Source organism: Solanum verrucosum, unplaced genomic scaffold, assembly GCF_900185275.1.
Source record: "Solanum verrucosum unplaced genomic scaffold, falcon-dt-bn FXZP01000049.1, whole genome shotgun sequence".
Lineage (NCBI taxonomy): Eukaryota > Viridiplantae > Streptophyta > Magnoliopsida > Solanales > Solanaceae > Solanum > Solanum verrucosum.
Window position 1 is genome coordinate 624,660 of NW_026020221.1, and position 21,292 is coordinate 645,951.

Consider the following 21,292-nt stretch of genomic DNA (forward strand, 5'->3'; position numbering starts at 1 on the left):
TTTGCAGTTCCCTGATTCTTTGATACTGCACTTGGATACATAAGTTAAACTCGAGCTTATGAATGACTGTCTTTCTTTCGCTTAACTTCAACCCATTTTTCATCTACACCAATCTCTTCATGCCCTCACGTTCTTATATTGAATCTCCAATACTCCCTCCGTCCCTATTTACTTGTCCATATTTCCTTTTTTAGTTGTCCCTATTTAGTTGTCCATTTTGACAAATCAAGAAAGGACAACAAATTTTTTCCTATTATACCCTTATTTACACTTCTTGAAAATTGTAAAAGTGTATGTTGTTTCCCTCCAATTTCTTTCACTTTAATTCAAATAAGTGGTTGTAATTTTGAAGTGAAAAGTTGTCATAAGGGTAAAATTGTAACTTCACTGTGCTAATCATTGTTGCCTTAATCTGTGTGCCATTTCTAAAGTGGACAACTAAAAAGGGACGGAGGGAGTAATATGTTCTCCCCTATTATTGAGAATAAAGTACCTTGAGGCATTAGGCCATAACCAACATCGAACACTAAAAATTCCGGACAACAAACTAACCAGAAGTTAGCCCTACTGTTTAAAACTTTTTCCATTGCTGAGTTGGAGAGCGATTATATGAAAATACCGAGCTTAGACATATGATTTCAGGTAGAAAGAAGAATTATTAGTGACTACTTTTACATCTATTGGTTGTTGAGTTACCCTTAAGTTGCAATGCATCAATCGATAAGTAAGAATTCCCTTTTTATTTCTTATTTTCTATTCTATTTTAGTTTTTCAGTTTTTGGGGACTATTATTTCTTACTAGAGAAGCAAACCTGAAGATCAGCGCTTCCACAAATATCAAATCCAACAACAACACCTTCCCTTCACCCGTTAGATCACCAAGCATCAACCACAATTCCTATTCTAAAGAATAGTTAGAATAATCCTCCAGAGGCTGGGTCCGAATTGTGATGTGTCCTGTGCATCTCATGCCCAATTTATCAAAGCCTCTACTCAGTAGGAAGGAATCCATTTCTATAAATCAAACAAAGGTGATGAAGAAACATGGTGAATGTAGAATGGACAAGTTAATATATGCAAGTAGATCATATGTTATTGTATATAAACTTAAGTTATAGTCACAGTTTTTAAGGTACCTCAAGCTTTTAAGGACCATCACAATCCTAGATGTCATCATCATATTGAACTTTCATATATTTTCGTGATACCTGTATAACCTTAGACTTGAACCAACAACCTTTCATGCCACTATCATGGCAAAGAACCAGTAAGTTATCATCAACTTCAAAAGACAGCCTATATTAAGTCTAAACAAGCTGAATTTCAACTGCCTTGTGCTTGGGAATTTTATTTTGAACTTCGCCTAAGTTGGTGTTTGGCTTTTGTAATCTGATTACCAGTCATTATATTTTTGATACTAGGATGGCCACTCTCAATGACACTTCTACTCGCCCTAGGTCCTTCCATTGAAGGATCTTCTCGGGTTATATTTTCAGAGTCCTCATCAGATATGTGACCAGCCATTGAAGCACTTCTTCTCTTTTCACTTCTCGGGGTTTCTACAAGATAAGGGAAGCCAAATTTACTATAATGCAAAGAAGATTTAAGTTAAGATAAAAATAATATATAACATTCTTTCTACAGAGATCCAATTGTATATAGCTAAAGACAGACTTTCAAGGACTACAATTCCATAGACGGCTATGGGGTAGATCATATATCAGGTGTAATCTTAATCTTTATCAGCACATAAGCTTTAAATTCTTCAAGTGCATATAACTATCAAGAAGAACAAAGAATTCATTGATGAAATATGAAAAAATATTATGAAAACATTTACCAAATACATCAGACCAAAGACTAGTATAAATGATCCCGAGTTATAGTTAGAGGTTCTAAATTAGGCTAGAAATTAATTGGCATCTACACGAACATCAAAGAACAACACAAAATGTATAGAGGAAGTTGAAAAATGCATCTACATTAATAAGAATACCAAACATGCATGATATTAAGGATCACAATATAAATGCATAAGGGGAAAATGTAAAGGGAAGAAAAAGATAAAAAGAAGATCAAAACTGCATACTACACATTCAACACAATAGATCTTTGCACATCGTAAGATAAAATAAAAATAAAAATAAAAGAGCAAGGAGTAAGAAGCAAAGGGATTTTCCCAGTCAAACAAACATAAATGATTGTAACTAAGAATATTAGACAGAAAGCAGAGCTTTTTGCAAAGATTAGCTCCTGATGACCATATAAACAAATGATAAAACAACATCAAACCACAACCCCAAATGAAACACAAGCAGAATTTTTCTTAATCCAAAGATAAACTAACCTTAATTCAAGAAAACTCCCAATACTACTCAGTTACCAAGAACAAATCTTTTTTCAAGAATTACCAACCAAGGACCAATAAAGCGCAAACCCCTATGAAAAATGAAATGGGGTTTGCTGATTTTCAAAGATTAACCATGTACAAGAACAAAAATATACAACATTGGACCAACATCCGGAAGACATCAAGTGATCACACTTATAACAAATAACTTAAGGTTGGAATACAAAACAAGTAGCAAAGAGAACCCGGATTTCAAGAAAAATAAAAGGCCAAGCATGTAATAAATGCTAACTCACCTCAAAAGTAGCAAACGTTTGTTGCTATATCAAGAAATGGAGCTTTCGAAAAAAGCCAATGAATGCTGAGTTGGATTTTTTGTTCAACAAGCAGTTACAATTAGGGAAAAGGATAGATTAAAGGGTTAAAGAACAATACTATGGCACATTTACCAAGTATATCAACCAGAAGGCTAGATAATTTATTTCGAGCTCTAATTGGAGGACTTAATAAAAAAAAGTTCAACCACCTGCCATACATATCTTTAAAGAAAATATACTCTAAAATCGGCTAGTATTTAATTGGGTTCAGGGTTTCAGAAATATACTCCCAAATGCACACGCAAGTGTATGTGGTCGCGCAAGTAATATAGTGACTCTGAAAGATAGTCAGATTATCGAACCCAAAGGACTTGTCGATTGACTATTTACCTAATTATATTAATTCTAATTATTTATGCAAGTGTGCCACTAGAGTTGATTAATATTTGAATACTACGAATGCAAGAATGAAATAAATATACTAACTAACAATGATTCAACTTCAAGATGAATGTTAACAATAGTTTAGGACAATTCCAGGAATGCAACGTAACTAAGAATTCATGCTTTACAGGTCTTTTATGGATTTCAGATAATTATCAAACTATTGATTTACAAAGTTAATATTATGATCATGATCTCCCGACCTCTAATCACCTATACCAGTTGACAATCTAACTACATCATTGAGTGGGGATAGATTGAATCAACTGGTGAGCACTAAAGCTATCATCTTATTTCGTAACCAAGCATGGAACCTATGTATACCTATCCTAGACACATATCAATTCAAGTGATATTCAAGAAAAGATCATGCTCCTTATATTCAACGCTTTATCCCTCTATTCCTCTCCCAAGTTCAAAAGTAGATATAGTTATTCTAATGGTGATCAGGCATTAAAATAGTACTATAAGAACATACGCATAGTTTATGAGATTACCAACGTCATCCAATTAAATCAATGTTCAACAATCATCCATAGTCGCAGCCCCAGAAGAAAGGCTCTTAGCTACTAATGCTAATAAAAGCACAAAGATAATTATTTTCATGCAAAGTACTATCGAAAAGAAGAAGAGAAGAACCTTAATGGTGAATTCTATTATGTGTATCTTGCACTTGAAAAGTATGATGGTTACCTCGAAAAGAGGCATAATGTTCTATTTATAGGGTAGGGAAAATAATATTTTTTCCTTCTTGGATTCAGAATCTTAAAAGCGGGGATTTTTTGTTGGGGCTTTCGTGGGGCGGCGCGCCTCTATAGCACAGACCTGGACTTCATCAGTTTGGGTCTTAGCACGGCGTGCCACCAGTGGGCCAGCCCTAGGGAACCAATAGTTTAGGGCCTAGGGTGATGCGCCACCAGTGTACCACAACCTAGATTTCTCTTGAGCATTTTCTTTCATGCACTCCTATGATTTGTTTCCAAGCTTTCCTCGCTTGCTTCAACTTCTATTTACTTGATTCTTTCATCAATTCCTTGCAATATCTAATCACATGTCTTAGCGCACAATTATCACAATACTCATCAAAACACAACCAATAGAGTAAAGAATGATTTTACAACTAAAGGTACATGCAAGGAAAATATAGTAAATGAGCATATAAATACGCCTAAGATCACCACCTCACACTTAAAACCTTTGTTCTTCCTTGAATAACTTCCTACCCAATTATGCTATAACTTCACCATTAGCACCTAAGGACTTGTCCACCCTCAATTGCATTAGGCAAAATCTTTTAGTCATGTTTCCGCAGTTCACCTCTCATGCAATAACACATGGCTTTGCTTAGCACTAAGTTCCTCTATAAGATACACCATAACCTCAATAAAAGACTCCTTGCACACTTACCAGGCCAATGTGATCATGCATGAACAAAGAAAACAACAATAAAACCAAGAATGTGTCATGAGTTCCCTCACTATATTGGTAAAGTCCTTCTCTCATTACATTTTTATTTTCACAAAATCATTCAACTTTATATGGCCAATTTTGAAGAATTAAGAACTCACTCTCACAACAGTTGTTTCAACATATATCACAACATGTCATAGGCTTGCCCTTAGTGTATAGTGAGATTGACACTACATTCTACTCATGGAATCAGCAAGACTTTCTTTTGTTGTAATGTCATCTTTGATATAGTGACTTTCATCCCTAATGGACTTGTTTCGCAACACGACACTTTACCATTCTTCCTCTCTTAGCCTTAATTTCTCTCCTTTGCTCACACCTATAGAAATTCCCTCTTCATCCGTTGTTTTCCGCCCTTAGGTAATCAACCACTAGCTAGCACATCACTTTACTTGTTTCAATATATCATTCCCCCTGTTTTTTTTACATAAGCAGGCAGCACGTTGCAAATTTATTCCTATGCTCTTTTCATCAAATGTCTTCACTACACTCACCTTCTTTCTTTTAAGTCACTCTTCATTTTATTCAACCTTTTTTTCACCACAAAGTGCATTAAGGAACTTTACTAGGATCAAATTGAGACAGGGTATCAAAACAATGGATTAGGTTCATCATGCGGCTAACAAAGAAATAGGTTACAAGGCTCAATGGGATTCACAAGAGATAATGTCAAGGAGGCACAAACTAGAATTGAACGGGACATACAAGTTAATGTCTAAATCATGTTCCACAACTTCATGCAAGTCAATTTCACACATACACATGGGGCAAGTTCTAGATGCTATTCTATGCAAGAAACCAATCAAACACTCACCACACATGGCACCATGATACACATACAGGAACATACCTATTTCATGCTCATACACAAACACATTGAGTGAATTCACACAATTAAGCCCAATTTCTTTCTTTCTAGAGTCCAATAAAAGAACCTATGTGTTTCTCAAGAGTTACTTTTTTAATCTACATGATCAAACATGAACTTCCTATGACATCTGGCAAACTTCCAAGTGGGTCTTCAAGGTTCCAAAGGTCGCATTTTCACTCCTACAAACGAATGGTTATTTTTCCCTTAAGATGTTCATCATCCATCCATCATTGGGACAAGTCACTACTACTACGACTCTCCTAAAAAACAAAAAAAATATACCCCATTCAAAGGGACTATCCTTGGGAAAAGAATCGAAAACAAAAGTCGTGGAACTTATCCTAAAAAAAAGACTCAACAAAATAATTAAAACTAGGAATTCATTCCCACACCCACACTTAAAACATTTCATTGCCCTCTGTTGCAACAATTCAATACATAAGCGAAGAGTGAAATAAAAAACTCCCTAAGGCTTCTATGCCTAGCTAGTAGCATGTTCTCTCAATTTTCATCAAGGATCGTATGCCCCGCACACTTAAGTTCAATTGTATTGCTTTGCTTCAAATTTTGGGTACTCGGACTTCCCCTAATTTGCAAAAACAACAAATAAAATGACAAAAAAATAAAAAATAAAAAGCGACATTACAAATTGGGTTGCCTCCCAATAAGCGCCCGATTTAACGTCGCGGCACGACTCAAGTCATCACCCATTTCTCTCCACTTTGAACTTATGAATTTCACCCATAGCTTGGCATCAATTTTTCCTCTTCTCTCAAGGGGTGGTGGTACAAAGATAAAGGAACCAAGTAATAGATGTCATATCTTGCACTTTTGGTCCTTATGGGAGGAATGCCATTTTTTCTGTGTGGACTAGAGAAATTTAGGATATAGGGGCATTTTTCCTCTTCTATACACTCCTCCAAAAGTTAGGATGACTCAAATTTTATGTCATCACCAAGTATAATGTAGAAAAATGATTGGAATGAGGTCCAAGAAGCCTCAACTTCAAAGCAACATTATTTAGAACATTCTCACTTTTGTACTCCTTCTCAACATCAACACTAAGGAATAAAGTATAATTGAATGATTGAAATTCTTTTTTTCTCCACTAGTTGGTCATCATCCACAACAATTGGTAGTTGGGCATCAGACACCTCAACCTTTTTGTTCAAGTGAGCCTCCAAGTCATGAATATCTGAGCCAAATTGATCTATTTCTTGTGTGAGCTCAACTCTTCCTTCTTGAGTTGTCATGTACGTAAGACTATCATGGATAGACTTTTGAAACTTGAGAAATTGAGCTTGTTCCTGAAGCCAAGATTGGCTCACTATCTCTACTTCTTCAACACTCTCTCCTTGTAGAGATTTACTCTCTTCTTCTAATTAAGCATTAGGTAGGCATGTAACTTACAATTTATAAGCATCAACTTTAGCATACTGTTCCATCTGCTTTGATCGTTGTTCCATGATTTCTAAATCAATTATGTCCAGTCTGACCATTACTAACTTAAATAAATCCATATTGCGAGCCTCTTATTCCGGATCTTCCACTTCACAAATAACAGAAGAATCATAACAGAGATTTGGGGGAGGAGAAAAAGAGTTAGGATAACCATTCCAATGACCATCTCAACCACCACATATACAACATACAATCCAATAAAAAGATTGGGTAGGTGCACACAACCCGCTCTTTTAAATAGTATGGCACTCCATATCCAAGTGGGGTCTTCCACAATAGTAACAAGGATACCCATCTCCCAACAACCATTTATCTCAATCGTCCATATCAATAAGAGTACCAAAACATTCAAAGGAAAAAAATAAAATATTTGTACACAAAAAATAAATATAAAAAAAAATCTTAAATAAATAAAAAGAAAAAGTATAACCTAGAAGAATAATTAATTTCTAAGTCCCTAGCAGCGGCGCTAAAAACTTGTTACTCCCAAATGCACATGAAAGTGTACGTGGTCACATAAGTAATATATAGTGGCTCTAAAAGAGTCGTATTATCGAACCCAACTGACTTGTTGATTAACTATATTCTTAATTATACTGATTTTAATTATTTATGCAAGTGAGCCACAAGAGTTGATTAATATTAGAATACTAAGAATGCAAAAATGAAAGACGTATACTAACTAACAATGATTCAACTTTAAGATGAATGTTAACAATAGTTTAGGACAATTCTACGGCTGTAGTGTAACTAAGAATTCATGCTTGACATGTCTATTATTGATCTCATATGGTTATCAAACTACTGATTTACAAGCTTAACATTATGCATATGATCTCTCAATCTCTAGTACCATAGTTGATAGTCTAACTACATCGTTGAACGGAATAGATTGAATCAACTGGTGAGCATTAAAGCTATCATCTTGTTTCGTAACCAAGCATGACATCTAAGTATATCCCTATCCTAAACACAAATCAATTCAAGAAAAGATCATGCTCCTTGTATTCCACATTCTATCTCTCTATTCCCTTCCCGAGTTCAAAAGTAGACAAATATATTTATTGTAATGGTGATCAAGCAATAAAATGTAATATAAGAACACAAGAAATCTTTGAAATTTAAAAAATGGATAATGTTGAGTGAGATTAGGAGAAAAATCAGAAAATGTGAGAAATGACAGAGATTGATTAGATGTCTAAAATAAAAGAAATAAACTGTGGGAGAGAGAATAGATAGTTTTGGTTATACAAATAAAGTGCAGTGGGAGAGAGAATAGACAGCTTTGGTTATACAAATAAAGTGCATGGGGCTCGCCTATTAGTAGCCAACTAGCCATCCGGATGAAACAGTAGTGGGGAATGATAATTAGTTTAAATCATAGCTATATTTAGTAATTCACTAATACTCCCTCCGTCCACTATTGTTTGTCAGGTATACCAAAAATAGTTGTCCAAAATTAATTGTCAATTTAACCAATCAAGAAACAATTAGTCACTTTTTTTCAATTCTTCCCTTAATAATTACATAACAACTAGGTTCAAAAACTAGTCATTTTAAAGTTACTAGACTACTTTAATGTGAAAAAAGTTGCTTTTACAGTTTTCAAAAAGTACAAACCATTTTAATAATGATTGATAGTAGGGTTATATTAGTCAAATTGCACCTTATATTAAATTTTTCTTAAGTGCATGATCTTACCCTGACAAACAATAGTGGACGGAGGGAGTAGATATTACTGGGTTATGTAATTTTTCCTAGTAATCTACATCCATGTGGGACATGAAATATTTGACTATTTGCTTATTCAAGTGCTAAGAAATTAGTTTTACAACATTTTTTCAATAAAAATATTTGTTCCTACTTTTAAAAGAAATAGAAATGTATAATCTCACACACACTCACAAAAAGAAATATATGCAGCATTCAAATATATGTTGAAATACTTTGAGAGAACAGGGAGGCCTATATCAAAGTTTGTTCAATTATTAGGTGGAACGATCAAGTCAAGAATTATTTATCAATCCTTTTTCCGTGAACTTTCATTTTTTGAGTAATAATACTGTAATAGAATAGGTGTGGAGAAACACTTGTGTATTATTCCAAAGATGAATATATACAAATACATTTAGCTTTAATTAAGGAAACTAAATAAGAAAAGACCCAATATATTCTATCGAAGAATGAGTAACCTGATAGGCTAACCATTCATCTTCCAAGTATTTTTCAAGTTCAATAGAGTAACATCGATAACCTTTAACGGTATATATGTCCTTCATCAATAAATTGATTTGTTGTAAGATCACGAAATAGACAATGATAAAAAAAGAATGAGATATAACACTTGAGGTCTTTAGTAAGTCTGCTGACAGATATCAAATTAAAGTCTAATTATTGTAAACTCAATACAAATGACAAAGTAATGGAAGAGGTTGGTTTAACATTCCCAGATCCAACAATGTTACAAGTTGAACCATTAGCTACCTTAACGGGAGAAAGTTTTTTGTGTAATTGAAAGCTAGAAAATTCATTAGGATTACCGTTCATATGATCAGTGGTACCGGTATCAATAACCCACTTATTTGAAGAGGAGTCGATACATGTTTTACTTGACTCAGCAAGGGTATTAACTGAAATAGATTCATTTGCTAATTTCTGATACTTCAAGAACTTATTAAATTTTTCCATAGAAACCAAAATTGTTTGATAAGATGATTGACCAAATGTAATGACAAGATCAACCATTTTAGTCATTTTCCAACTAAATGATAACAATAGTTGATTTCTGAAATAAATTCATTTATTGATTTCTGATACTTCAAGAACTTATTAAACTTCTCCATAGAAACCAAAATTGTTTGATAAGATGATTGACCAGATGTAATGACAAGATTAGTTATTTGAGTCATTTTCCAACTACATGATGACAATATTTGACAAGATTAATTGTTTGAGTCATTTTCCAACTAAATAATATTAATATCTTTAAATGAAGGGCAAAAAACTTAAATATACAACTTAAAATCTTTAATTACATCAATATAGCAATAAAAAAAAATTTCAATTATATAACAATATTTTTTTTTTTCAAAATTAGAATTTTTATTTTAAAAAAAAACGTTTACCAAGTCAACCACAAATATCACGTATCCCTTAAATTTCTCCAATTATTTTACTTTCCTTGATTTACTCCAATTTGTTATATTATCTCCCATGAAGAGAGGTTTCATACAAAAATAAAACTCTTCTTCTCGACTAAGATCGATGATCCAAATTGCATACCAATAATTTTTCAATTCTAATTCAACACAGCGGGCGATGGGACTCATCAAGTAATTGATAAAAAACAGTTCATATGGTGGGTTTTTTCGTGGTTGTATTTGATTTTTCACAATATATCAATTTTAATCTTTTTTGTAGTTATTCTTTTGGTTTATTTTGTCGATTTTGGTGGAATGTAAATTCATATGATTTGTTTGATGTTCTGGAGCATCAATATGCTGGTTTAATTATTAAATAAATATTAAAATTTATCAATTGTTTGTGGAATAATATTGAGTTTTTCACAACATCTTTTATTCTTTTGGTATTGATTCGTTGTTTTATGTTAACGATTTTGGTGTAATTACAACAACCTCATATAATTTTTATTGTAATCTGATGTGTCGAATAGGATTTTTTTTTAAATTTTTTTTAGGTTTAATTGATTAATGCAACAACTTAAAATAACATCATAAACTGTGTGTTTAAATTGATATGTTGAATGGCGTATGTTAACAGATTGTATCAATAGTTACTTTTGATATGTGATATGGTGTTACACATACCAACTGCAAGTAAGATTGTAGGTGCATGTATATGTGCATTTTGTTGTATTATTTGGTATATAAAATACAACAATAAAATAATATTTTGGTACATTGTTTGGTTTATTTTGATTATCTGAATTGGTGTATATAATAAATTGAAAATTTGATAATATATTGGTACATTTTTGGTGTATTTTAATTATCTGAACTGGTATATATAATAAACTAAAAAATTGATAATATGTTGATTGGTATGTGGTCTGGTACTTATGCTTGAATAGTTGATTTTATGAATTGGTGGTATGTGTTGATGTATTTTTTGGTCTAAATTGTAATACCTTAAAGGTCAGAATACTTATGATATGTTTATTGGTATAATAAATTATTTGGTATACCTGTTAGTGTGAATTACCACAAGTATGCCAATTTATTATTAGTACAACTAGTATACGTGCCCGCACCACAAGTATGCCAATTTATTATTAGTACAACTAGTATACGTGCCCGCGCGTTGCGCGGTTAATTGATAAATGTAATCATAAATATTAATTTATTAACAATTTAAAATTTTAACTTATTAAAAGATAATATTGAAAATTTATTTGAGAATGTTAACATTAATTATCTTGATGTGTTATAATAGAATATTTATGTAAATAAATCAATATATAAGCTTAGTTCATTATCTAAATTTGAAAATAATAATATTTTATCATTATTTAATTTATTTAAAATGATAGATACTATCACTCTATCCATATTATCCTATTGTTAATTAAAACAATAAAGATATAAGAAAATTTAATAGTTAGAATTAAATAAAATATAACTAAGAAAAGTCCTATCAAAATACTAAGCATACAAAAAACGTTTTAATCACTTGAATATCAAAATGTAGGCATGTTATTCACAATTTTATATTTTTTCTTTTAATTTTTTCTTCAAGTCACATATCCATTATGTGATATTTAACAAAATTATATATATATATATATATATATATATATATATATATATATATATATATATATATACTCGATAGTTTAATACAATATAATTATACAGTTGAATAATACTTTCATAAGTTAATATTCTAAAATTAATTTAGTTTTAGTTGATTTATATTTCATTTTATTTTATTTTTTCTCTTTTTTTAGAGAAGTGTTTATTTTTCAAACCAAATGTAAAAGTTAATACTCTACATTTTTCAATGCTTATTATTTATATAGTCAAATTTGGCTAACATATTTTTAAATTGTATATTGCAATAATCAGTTAAGATTTGAGAGCATTTTTTAAAGAAGAGTATAATGTAGTTAACTATTTTCAAATTTTGAATTTTAAAAAAATGGTAAAAAAAAATTAAAGTAATAATATAAATTAGATTCGCAGTACTTTTTCAAAAAATTACAGTGTTTGTAGTTTTATTTTTATAATTTAAATTACTTTTAATAATATTTTAAATGTTTTGATTTTGAATGAGAAAGTAGTACGTAGTGGAGTCATACTAATGTAAAGTTTTTGTTGATTTTTTTTTGTGTATTTTTCATTTGCTTCTTAATCATTTTGAAAATGATTAAATAGATATGAGATTAGATCTGAATAATTTTTAAAAATATTTCCTTTTCTTGATTACATTTTTCACTACTTATTATAATTATTATTATTTGTCAAATTTGGCTAATATATTTTTAAATTGTATATTGCAATAAACAATTAGGATTTATAATATATTATATCAGAACATTTTAACAAAATATTTTAGCAATTTTGAGAAAAAGTCAAATTTTAATTTGTGTGATTTTTTTTTTAAAAATGTGACGTGTAGGTAGTTATCTTTCTATATGTTTGTTAGTTTCAATTTTTTTAAATATAGAATTTACTCTCCGTATAAATTTGATGCAAAGTGCAATTCTAACTATATTGCTACTTAATGATCCGTTTTAAAGGGGATATAATTGTAACATTACTTTATTTATAAGTAAATTTTGAATGGAAGAATGTTGTCCATGATGAGAAAATAATATTAAATTAGACGTGCACAAATATATATATTTGAATGGTAACTACATAAACTTACCAGATTCTTGTTTTAGAATATTGACTTCAATAACAAATTTCATGTCGATTTTGTTGCTTCACACTTTGGCCTTTTGACCACTGTCATAGTGCTTGTCCAAATAATCAAGGATGAAAAATGATAAAGTTACACACCATAAGATTTTTCCCCAAAAAAACAATTAAAGTTACAATAAAAATTTAATGAAAATAATTACCTAAGGTATGTCGACATCTCCATTTCTGAATCTTCTCAAGTTTTTCACCATCTTCGTCACTATTCATATTTGTTTTATACTTACAAAACGAAATAGTTATTGCAATCATCAAAAATATTAATACAAAAACAAAATAAGTTAGGAACTTCAACCTAAATTTAAATACCAAAAGAAGTAATAAATCATATAAAAGGGATCATTTCAATATTTGTTTTAAAGATGAATAGAAAATGGCTAGATTATTTTAAAAAAATAGCATATGAACAATACAATTATCATATTAGTAATTCATGCACTTAAAATATTAAAAGATGATGTACTTTATTCACTGACATGAAATTCTTCTGAAGTTCTCTATTTCTCTATCACCAGTTTCTTTTTCTTCCTCCTTGCATTGGAGAGGTGATCCCTTCAATCGTAAAAAATAATTGCAGCACAAACAATTCAGATAGTAATTCTTCTTTTACAATCTTAGTGAGTGCAATCATATTTTTGTTTGAATCTTATTTTTGTTTGGGTGTTATTTTTTCTTAAAACATGTTTGAAATCGTATTTTGAATAGTTGATTTTAAGAAGATAGAAATGATGAAGTTAGGAGCAGTATTTTTTTTAAAGACGTGCCTTATAAGGTTTAGATGATTTTTAAGGATAAAGTTAAAATAATTAAATAGATGTCAATCAATAAATATAGGTATTTTAATTATGATAAAAATAAGAGTCAAAAATAGCATAAACTTTAGTTATATGTGCAATTAGTTATCTTTTAAAAATGAAAAATTTAAAAGAGTTATATTAATTGTGGTAACTATATTTAAAAAGGTCATATTAAATAAAATACGTATTTTTTTTAAAAAAATTAACTAATTTGTAACTGCCGCATATTTTTTTAAAATCCATTTTTTTTTACTAATTAAATCTGTTTTTAAAATGCTGACCTTTGTCACTATTTGGATAAGTTACTGACATGTGTCTATTTTTATTTAAAAGTGTGTATTAAATTTTTTTAAATAGTTATATAATATTTAATTATTTATTATTCGAAATTCTGAAAAATTGTGACGCTGACATGTGGCATTTTTTTCTTCTCCTATTAGATATTGATAGATAATTGGTGAAAAAGTTAGTTACTTACTAGAGTGTATCAAAAACAAAACTTAGTTGTGTGCCATCAATTACCAATGTAACTACCAAGATGTTTAAATATATGAATGTAGTAATTAAGCAAATTATTAAGAGTTTGTAATTCAATACATAGTAAGTATTAACAATACTATATTATACATAGTATGTTTTGGTATTATTATTGATAATGTATGTTTTAAATTGAAGGTACGCTCATCAAAATAATATCTTCATACAGTTATAGATGGTGCAAAGAGGTTTACAGTATGTCTGAATACTGGTATGTGCCGTTGTGGTAGATTTCAACATGAGATCCCTTGTAGACATGCAATTGCTGCTATCAGATATAGGAATAAACATCGCGATGACTACTATTTCGCTTATTATAGTAATAAGGATTATTAGGATACATATGCAATACCAATAGAACCCTTGCCTTGTGAAAGCACTTGGAATGTTCCATCACATGTTTTGAAAGAGGCAATGTTACCACCAATTGCAAGAAAACAGCCAGGCAGACCACCAAAAAATGATCACAAAAAGGAATTCACCGAAAGAAAGGGGAAGAAAAGAAAAGTCACCTCTAGTGAATGTGATTTATCTGGGCATAACAAGAAGACTTGCTCACAAAAATCACATAAGAATTAGCGTTATAATATTTTTATTGTTATTTTTACTTGGCAGAAAGTTATGCAGTTGAACTCATTTATTTGATTATACAGTTGAACTCAATGAAGCCTTATTTGAAAGTTGATTACTATTTGGTATCTTATTAATATTATTAAATCCATAATTGTTATTAATGGCTATCATGAACTCATTTAATAATCGTGTTGTGAATGAGCAAGTGAGGTTGGTATAATTCCAGCCTAAAACAAAAATAATTAAAACTAGTTAATGTGAAGAACTTGGTTACCATAAATAATAAATTATGTTAATGTAAAAAGTTGATTAAACCAATTATTTGAAAAAATATAGGACTATTGAAAAAATGATGTGTGTTAATACATTGGTTTAATCTGGAACCATAATAAATACAATCTGTTAAAGGAAAAATTTGGTGAACTTACGTTAAAATAGGAACAAAAATTGGTAAACATATAGGAACATAATAATGGTCGTATGTAGGGATCATATGTTTGCATTATATAGCAACCTAAAACAATAAATTTGAAAAAAACTACTTAAAGTTAAAATCATGGTTTGAGTGATACCAAAAAAAAAAATTGGTTTATTTATAATAAAAACTACACAAAACTTGGTAAACTTAATGGTATATATAGCAAACTAAAACATTGAATGAAAACAAATAGCACAAATAAAACAGATTTGGTATAATATTTGAGTAATACTAAAACCAATTGACATAATAATGGTTGTATAAAGTAATTCAAATGTTTGAATTATATACCAACCTATAACGGTGAATTGTAAAAAAAACTATAAAAGGTTAATATTTTGGTTTGGACTGTTACTAGAGTTAACATATTCTGTTAAGTAAAAAAATTGTTAGGCATTAGAATCTGATAAGAAGAAGATGGATGGTTAGGCGTTAGAAATTATGGTGAGGCCTCTGGTTAATTGGAATGACAAGCGATTAAGTGAAGAAGATGTAAGGTTAAAGAGATATGGATGAATAAAATTGAAGGGTTATCTCAATATACCACTAAAAAAAGGAATCCTAATATATCTTGGAAATAACTCAATTATAGATAATTGTACTAATTTTATTGGTATCATAAAAATCTTTAAATAAAAGGAACAAATCAATATGGACAGAAAAAATGACTACAGAACATAAAAAGGAAAATAAAAAATAATGAAACATGTGAAAAGGGATTTGTAATATTTCTTGGAACTCTATACCTCAGTTATAGTACTATAACAACTTTATTGGTACCACAAATATTTATATAAAAGAAATCCCAATAAATTACTACAAAACATAAAAAGGAATAAACAAACGCATGGATGTGGGTCTGTTTAATGAGAGAGAATATATGATAAAATTAAATACCTAATTACACTCCACATAATATGACACGAACTACTAGAGTCAGAGAGAGAAAATTCGGTAAAGTTTTTTCAAGTAAAATAAAAAATTAAATATTTTGTTATGTATGTAATTTTAAAACTAAATTTGTAATTAAATATAGTATATTGATATTTTGTTAATAGAAGTCTTAAGTAGTATACTTTTGTAATTTTTCCTTAAATGAATCAAGTTGGACCATCAGCAACTCAATAACCAACAGATGGAACCCAGACCAAGAAAAAATAATCACTTTGCTTAACTATGAAATTTGAAAGCACACTAGTCCACCCACTTGATAAATTCAATGTGCAAACAAGATTGAGGAGTTGACAAGGAGAACAAAGTTGACACCCAACTCTTAACAAACAATAAAAGACGAAACAAAAGCTTCCAACCAATGTTATCAAGCATCCAAATAACAGAGAAAATCAACTGATTGGAAATAAAGAACCTGAGCCAAGTCTGCAACCATCAAAGCTCTCACAAATTGAGATTATTCGAGCCGGATATCACCAAGTCCTGATTGTAAATGCTGAGACAATCCCCAAAAATAAATCAGATCTAATCCTGACAATGAACGCGCCCACACGTGCCACCTCAGCAGATCACCAAAAAATCTATTACCGGTGCGTGAAGCTCCCTTTCTTCCTCACCGACCATAGAAAACAATATGAATTTCTACTAATTTAGGAAGACAATCTACCCTAAGTAGAATGTGACCATTTAAACCAACATAAGTGCTTCCAATGAATATTTCGATCAACACCGGCAAAACAGATCTACCATGGTTGTGATACCATGTAATATACAAGCTGTGGATAATAACTTGTGTATTATTCCGTTATGTAAGATACATATATTCAAGTTGAACTTTAATTAAGAAAACTAAATAGGAAAAGATCCAGAATACATTCTATCATATCCCTACATAAGCTATGTACACTATACCCAAATGTGTCTACATACATTATGTAACAAATACAAATTTATTAGGTGGATGAACCAAGTAGACTATTGCCCTCTATACAATAGTCTTGTGTTGTCAACACTACGTTCTAGTTTATATTTTTTTTCCCCATTATGCAATTGTGTTGTCAGTTATATATTTCTTATAATTGTGGTGTTTGTGCATGCTTGCACGCAATTAAGTTAATTTCACAATGCATTACTTAGTTATCATTCATCATTTTCAAAACAATTAAGAGGTGATAGACCCATGTTGGATGGGTGGGTGGGAGTAATAATGAAGTAGTACCTCAAGAATTTTTGAGCATCATTCAATCTATTTCACGACAATATTATTATCATTATTACATTAACAATTTACACCACTTTTTTTTAATTGCATCACCACTTATTAAAAGAACTTTTCAAGAGAGCAGTAACAGACAAAATAAATTTTAGGCTAAACAAATATTGCAAGGTCAGTTTAACAGCCAAACATTTCTTTCATTTTTTTCTTGGTTGTTTGTTACTCTCCTGGTTTCAATTTGTTTGTTTTATTTTCTTTTTTAGTTTGTTTGAAAAAAATGGCTTCATCCTTTTTGTTGGATAACTATATGCACAACGGAAGCATACCAGAATTATACTGCTTACATGAATAATATATAACCAATACCGTTTATGCTAGAACACATAATCATGCTAGAACACATAAACTTGCTGAAATTTAATTCGATAAATACCTCTTGAAGCTATAGCAGATACCTTCAAGCGAATCCCACAGACCTTCAAGTGAATCCACAAGATAGACAACAACTAGGGTCTTATACAGTGATCCCAAGTTCACATCCAAACTCTCTCAATACTTGGGTGGGCAAGTATGAATAAAAATCCTTCAATCTTTTTCTAGGTTAGGAGATTCCCTACTTATAGATATTTCTTCCCAATCCAAAGAGGAGAAGAAAACACAGTCTATTAGTTTTTCAAAAAAAAAAAAAACACACCTATTTTCTTTTTAAAACCAAAACCACGCCTGACTCCCCTTTTCCCCTTAGAAATAGGATTCTGAGTTCTAGTTAAATATGGGCACTATAGGGACCATATAATTAATTACTGAGGCTTCCTATTATGGAAATAATTCCAAATAATTAATTTGAATTATTCTTACCATAATAAATTACAAATGATTCTACTAAAAATTTGTAATTGCACTCCTCTATTTATATTTTGAAATTCCCCATTAAACACTTATGTAATTCCCCATGTTAATATTACAAATATTAATCAATAAATTAAATTGCTGACGAATTTAATTCAATGATTAATTTCCTTTAGAGCACTACTTAACTTATTTCATGTGTCGAATTCATAAATCCACTTGTAAGGTTTGGCATGATGAAAACTTATAAGTTTCTAAAAAAGACATATCAATCAATCTCTATAACAAGACATGAATTCCATCAACTAACTTATTATTTCACCAATTACCAGGCATATTGACCCATCTCAGGATCTCACATTTTAATAAATCAAAATGATAATTAATATATATAGATCATAATAGTTATATTAGGATTAAAAATATAAGTACATTTAATAGTTTAGAGAATATGTTTTTGTCAGTCAGTCTGAAACAACTATCTCTACTCGGTCCTGTTCAATACATACAAAATGTACTAGCACAAGAAGTTGGAATTATACCATTCCCATAATCAAGATAACTTATATATAATCTTGTGCTACAATCGTACCGATGGCATGTACAATTTCCATCCTAGATTGCGAACAATTTTTTTTTTAATACTTATAAGAACCGATGATTTAATCCTCTGTGTATAAGCTAAAACTCTATACACTAAACCATCTACAATATAAGTAAATAGACACCATAATCGAATATATGATCTATTAAAACTGAATAAATATATTTATTCTATAATAAATATTATATCTAAACATATTGTCATGCCCCGATGCTACTCCCTGGACGCGGACACGGGACCTAGGATCACAAGTAACCCCAAGCTAACCCTATTGGAATAATCATGAGCATACTAAAGATAATAAACTGATGCGAAAGCTAAATCATAAATAAAATGAAAAGATGGGGAATACCCATATAGTATAACTGAGATAAATAAAAACTAATGAGTTTAATACAAAGAAGATATTAACTCAATACTAAGCTGAATCTAACTATGTCTGAAAATAGCCTCTAACTGACAAGAAATGCTGGGATAGGCCCCAACTAAGTCTAGCAAAACTGAAACTAAAGGACTAAAACTACTAAAAAGAAACTCATGACTATTGTCCTTGGAGAATGAGGACTCTTTGCTGAACTGGAGATCGGGAACCGATCTAAGCGTGATATGGATGTTGAGAACCTGAACCTACATCATGAGAAGATGTAGCGCAGAGTATGCGTCAGTACTTGAAAGGTACTGAGCATGCAGGATATAATAAAACTGAAATAACATATAACTGAACAAAGCAAATAAGAAATAATATAATCTGAATATGATATAGATACTGAATACTGAGCTAACTGAATACAATGACTAATTTATAACATGCTGAGACTGAATACTGAATATACTGATACATAGTCAATGCAATAGAATCTGACTGAACTATGATAGCTACTAATAACCGATAATAAAACCACATGAGCTAAATGTGGAGTCCGATGTATACACCCCATCGAGAGGACCCAATATACCGTGCCAGAGGTATAGAGGCATGCTGGCGTGATCATTGAAATGATGCCCACAGAGGGGACTACAACCTACGTGGCTAGTAATTCTGGGACTATTTAGGTACGTTGAACCCTAGTCTAACTCGATATTATGCTACTCCCAATGGATTAGGTGATTAACACATTATGACTGAATTTTTGTAAGTTACTGGATAGCTCAAACTGGACATGTAAACTGAGTATGCAAGAATTAATTGATATTGATGCATTAATAACTGAGGCATGTATAACTGAATAAATGAAATATCTGACCTAGCATGTGTAATTCAAGAACTAAAGAAATAAATAGCTAGGGTTCTGGATTTGGATCATTCTAACAACTAAGAACCCAATAATTTTAACATTCAAGAAACCCTAGGTCTAGTCATAATAAGGGAATCAAGAAACTGACTGAAAACTAGGGACCTAATAGGTGAAAGGAACCCACTAGTGAAATCCCACATACCTGGTGATGAATTCCACGGAGAAATCATTCGATTTCAGGGCTGGAACTGGAGGAAACTTGTGGCTTTCTTGAACTAGGGTTGGTCGCCTCTTTCTCTTCTTACACTTCTAATTTTCTAAGTTTTGATGAATGATCTGACTTAGGTAAGTTCTAGTTATGTTTCTAGGCTTAAACTAACTAAAACCTCATAATTTAGTGTCTAAATGACGTAGATTAGGGGTTAAACAAAATAGGAAAAGACCAAAAGACCCATGACTTAACTGCTGTCGGAGTGACTGTTGGACGGGACCTACGGTCCGTAGGTTGGGTTCGTAGGTCAAGTCTGCCCGACAAGGCTTCAGTAAAATGAGCATAACATTTTACTCGGTGGTCGGATTTTAGAAAACTTGGTGGCATTGAAAAGAGGATTCAATTATCTATCATATCATAGGTCATGGAACACACAATTCCTTTTGTTCTGGGAGTGGTGACCATTTGAAGTTGACCCAATTAACAATCCCCCCCTAACTGGCTACTGGCCTTCACCAACGATAACACCTACGGATCGTGGATCGAACAACGGTCCATGATGGTCGGCCGTCGTTTACGTCAGAGGTTTGGTAAAGGGTGCGTCAATCCATGAACCCAGACCACAGACTACGGTCTGGCCTACGGACCGTGGGTCTGTCCATGGATCGAGAGTTAGCCAATTTTCTAAGCTGGATTTGGGGAGGGGTTGCAGTGGTGAACCACGGACCACCAACACGAAATGTTTCGTGGGTGGCAACCATGGGTGGCACCTGCAACTTCTCAAAATTTCCATTTTTGGTTTGTTTCGAATACGGGGTGTTACATTATCTCCCCCTTGGGACCATTCGTCCTCGAATAAAGACTAAACTAGTTGAGTATGGAGGGAAGAAGCTGCAATCCCTACCACTAAGTACTAGAAATTGATTTCTGACTGAACTGAGTTCTAAGAACATGCATATACGCTGAAAATGCAAGGCTGACTGAAG

At 31.3% G+C, this 21,292-nt stretch overlaps 2 protein-coding genes and 1 pseudogene across 3 annotated transcripts in view; 1 reads left to right on the forward strand and 2 right to left on the reverse strand.

Annotated features, from left to right (window-relative positions):
- LOC125831004 (uncharacterized) lies at window positions 1-1,524 on the reverse strand (annotated as a pseudogene).
- LOC125831588 (pentatricopeptide repeat-containing protein At5g01110-like) overlaps window positions 1-21,292 on the reverse strand; it is an 809,602-nt gene that overhangs the window by 624,303 nt on the left and 164,007 nt on the right. The window lies entirely within an intron of this gene.
- Window positions 1-21,292, forward strand: part of LOC125831646 (uncharacterized) — an 831,707-nt gene that overhangs the window by 116,820 nt on the left and 693,595 nt on the right. The window lies entirely within an intron of this gene.